Raw genomic sequence first — 4,178 nt, forward strand, 5'->3', positions numbered from 1 at the left:
AAAATTCTATTCCAAGGCATCTTTAAATAATCTGTTTGGTTCATAGAATCAATTCCTAGGATTTGTTTTTCTCAATATTCCTGAGTATGATTATAACATATGTTTGGTTCAAATGTATATTCCTGTAAATTGAATTGCATCCAAACTTCTTCCAGGTTTATTTATATAATAATTTTAAAAAAAGTTTATATTAGAAAGAAATAATTTAAAAATATATTTATCATAAATATCATAAAGTTTATTCTATGATAAATATTTAATATAAATACATTTATACCAAATATAGCTCTATAATTGAGTTTTAATATTTTACATTTGGGTAAATATGTCTGTCATTTTACATAAAAGTAATACTCTCTCTTCACTCTTTCTATTCAACCGAATTAAATGAAATATATTTCAAATCATTTTTTATCTTCTCTTACTCTTTTATCTCTATCGTACCAAACATCCTATAAAATTTACTCTATCTCTCACCTCATTATCTCTACTCATCTTCTCGCCTAAAATCCCTACCTGTGCGTTTCTATCTTGGAGCCGTTCTCTTGACTTTTGCTCTTCCTTGGCGTTACTCTCAATGTCGTTTCACAGTCCTAGGGTAGAAAATAAAGTTCGTCGAGCTTTCCCTTATGTTGCAGCAGCCGTTTAATCAGAGGCAGATACATGGAATTTCTGAATCATAGAAGATCCCGAGCCAAATCACCGAGAAATGAAATCCATGGGATTCCTTCCTATCTCAACCCTAGCGGACATTGTGGTTGGTTTTTCATCTGTGTTGGTTATTCAATTTCAGATTAAGAAGTCAAAGACCTCTGAAACTGAAATGAAGTTGGGGTTTTCAAAGAACCAGATGATTCTATCCTGAGACAAAGAATGACTTCAGCCACCAGCTTAGTAAACAATTTAATTAATTGTGAGGTGCAAATCAGAACTGGCGTGAATAAGATTCTTACATGCTGGATTATGAGGTAAACAATTTGAATATAAATAGAAAATTGGGTATTATGGATAGTTGCTCTATTATACTATACACATGGTTAATTTCTTATTAATCATCTCTTCAAAAAAAATGTATATCCAATTGTGTTTTAAATAATATTATTCTTATTAGCAAGGTTTATGTACTTGAAGTGGTATCTCAATTCTCATTGCTTAAATTATTAATCAAATGGACAGAGCGTAATGTTGTTCGCAATGGAGAATTAGAAGAAAGGATGTATCATCATGTGGTTGGTTATATCTGTTTAATGTGGGGCATAAACCAAGTGTATGGAGATGTGTTTTTTGAAACTTTTCCCTCTTTGTAGGTTTATCGTGAAATGCTTGAATTAGTGTGGCAGCCTCTCATGTAAAAACTTTTACAGAACTACATACTAATAGAGTTGGGTAAGTATGTGGAAAAATTGAGTAACTAATTGACGTCCCTGTATATTTGCCATTGATCCTAATGATAATGTAGCTTTTTTTGCTAAACTGATTGTTATGTGTTTATGAACCTTTCAAATTTAGAGTTGAGTTTTTGGTTCATTTTTCAATCATTGTTTTGTGGGTACTAATTGTTACATCTATTCTTCTCTCTTAAGGCAGCCGCAGCTTGGACATGGATCCTATCTACATACAGTATGGACAAACACCAAATGTAAGAAATGTCTTTTTACCCCCATTTTTTACTTTTTTGTTTCAAATATCATTGAATAAGGTTTAAACTGAGTTCTGGAAATTTTTACCATATCAAGGATGCTTATGCTGATCTCATATTTTATCTTGAGCTTTCGCTTTGCTAAGTGAGATAGTGTGACACTAAAGTTTCTCATGAATTGTAAAAAATATTATAAAACTTGATTTAGCAACTCTCATGAGTTTCATTGATGAATATGCTCTTAATTGATTGAACAATATGCAGGGGAAGTCATTTTAGGGTCCAAAACCAGAAGTTTAAAATTAGTAAGCGCTATCGAATTGTCAAAAGGGAATATGCAGTGCCCCAAGTAACACTTTCAGCCATCAGATAAAAAGCTCTCATTGCTGCTTTTCAAGTTTTGATGTCTGATCTTTCTTTGTGAGTTTTCTTGGGAATGTGTACTTTCTTCTTACTAGGTATGCTTTCTCAGTAGAAAAAGTTAAGCCTTTTTCATTTCTTTTCTTGAGTTTTTCTCTTGCGGTGATTGATAACCAATGATCTCCATTTTGTAATTAATTAATTAATTTGCATGCATGTTGCAGATACATTCAGATGGAGAAAACCATTGCTTTCAAGAGTGCACCTTTTTTCCTTCATGAGCCTGTTGCTGAGTCCCTTGCATGTGGTGGCTGCTTCAAGCCGTGAAGATTGCTAATCAGAATAGTTGCTCTAGAGGATGACTTATTCTTTCAAAATGAAAGCCAAATATTTAAGTTCAAAAAACAAAATGTCCTCCCTCTAACTATTCAAACAGGTGAAGACTTTGAGGGGTGTTCATCTTCCAACTTTTGCACAATTTTATTCTGCTGCAGTATATTACACATTTACACTTATATTGGTCTTTTGATTCTACTCTATGAATATCAACATAAGGTATATCGCTTATACTGGAGGGCTCTTCTACCTCTGTGAAACGAACTTATCTTTCAGCTGAACTTTATTTTGTGACTTTTTAATTTCTGAGGTAGGAGAAGGAACTCATTTCGTTAGATTTCTTTTGTGCGGTGAGGAGGAGGAACATGGCGGTGGTTATGATCATCTTAAAATGGAACATAGTGCATTTGGTCATTTGGAGGTGGTGGTGCTGATGCTAATTTTCCTGTGACACCAAACATGGTTTCTGATTTTGCAACACCATCTTATGGTGGTGACAGTTTTTCTCTCAAGAGAAGGAGGGAAGATGGTGGTTTCTCATGCAGAGTTTCATCCCCTGTTATCCCCCCAAGTAAGCACTAATTAAAGTGATTAATTTTATGTTTGAAAGTTGTTTATTGAGAGTACATTTTAGTCTTGAAGATGTTCGTGGTTCTATCCATTTCCCCTTGGTTACTGTCTTTGCTCACAGGTTTTTGGGTTTGAAATGAGGGAAAATTCCTTTGAGGGCCATACCCAGAGGTAAGCTGCATTTTGCCTCTCATTGTTCTATTTAAAATATGATTTTCGAATATTTTGGTAATATACTTCTGAAAGGTTGTTTCTTTCCTTAAATTTCAGTTTCTGAAAGGATTAAGAAAATGTGCATGGAACAGGTTTGATTACTTCCAATATATGCAATTTCCCTATCTGGAAATCATGAAATCTGTTGTTGACGCTTTTTGTTTGTACTCTCATTCATCCAAATATTCATAATTGAATGTTATATATGTGTACTATTGTATTTGATATGTCATATTTTGTTCATAGACGGAAGCATATGTGAAGCGTAGCCACTCATGCAAAAAGTCCAGAATGAGATTCACACTCCTTCTCAGAATGGAAGATGACACAGCAAAAGAGAGAACTGTAGAAAGTAGAGTTTAGCCTGCATGTTTGATGTTTGGTTTGAGTTGTCACCTTGAAGTTATTTCTAAGTGATCTCACAATAGCATTCAGGATAGAAATTTTAGACATAGAAAGTGGTTCCCCATTATCACCAATCTCATTTTCATCAGGAACTTCATTTAACTATTTCATTGGCTGCTTCGGTACCAAGAGAGTCAAGACATCTTTCTTTGAGCACAATAGAATTTTGTAGTTCAGGAACTGTATTTTCACTACCATTTTGTAAAATTTCCATAGAACCATACTTACCATTAAGATAACTTGATTCTTTTCCAACCAATTCCTTAGTAGATTAATAATGACTCGTGATTCATTCCTTCATATGTTTCTTCTTTTCTATGGGCTGAGAAATTAACAAGGGATTGCTTGGAAAAGAACAATATGATTTTAATCTTACTGTGATGCTATCCTTCACTAGACTCACCCTATAAACTCAACAATTTTATTTTAATCAATGTGATTATTGAACCTGATAACTTTGTAAGGCATGACTTAGGACTTATTTTTGACAGGTTTTTCTTTTATTTTTTTCCAATATGTTTGTTCTAACTTCCTTCTTCTTCGTGTTTTTTTTTCTCACAAATGCATTTAAAAGCTGACGATGTACCTGCTTAATGGTTGAAATTTTGAAACTTAAATTAAATATTAAATGCAATTAAAAACTGCTAATGGTTGA

General features: G+C 33.2%; 1 long non-coding RNA gene across 7 annotated transcripts; it reads left to right on the plus strand.

Moving 5' to 3' along the window:
- The first annotated feature begins 338 nt into the window (after positions 1–338).
- LOC130720490 (uncharacterized) lies at positions 339–3,782 on the plus strand. 7 transcript variants are annotated; one of them, XR_009013086.1, is made up of 8 exons: positions 339–968; positions 1,308–1,386; positions 1,584–1,639; positions 1,904–2,097; positions 2,224–2,906; positions 3,027–3,076; positions 3,176–3,210; positions 3,365–3,782. It is a non-coding gene; the product is annotated as an uncharacterized LOC130720490 (long non-coding RNA). The 7 variants fall into 7 exon arrangements; XR_009013085.1 differs by having other exon boundaries at positions 1,588–1,639; XR_009013088.1 differs by lacking the exon at positions 1,308–1,386 and having other exon boundaries at positions 341–968; positions 2,224–2,554; positions 2,646–2,906.
- Positions 3,783–4,178: the final 396 nt, after the last annotated feature.

The sequence above is a fragment of the Lotus japonicus genome, chromosome 5 (assembly GCF_012489685.1).
Source record: "Lotus japonicus ecotype B-129 chromosome 5, LjGifu_v1.2".
NCBI lineage: Eukaryota > Viridiplantae > Streptophyta > Magnoliopsida > Fabales > Fabaceae > Lotus > Lotus japonicus.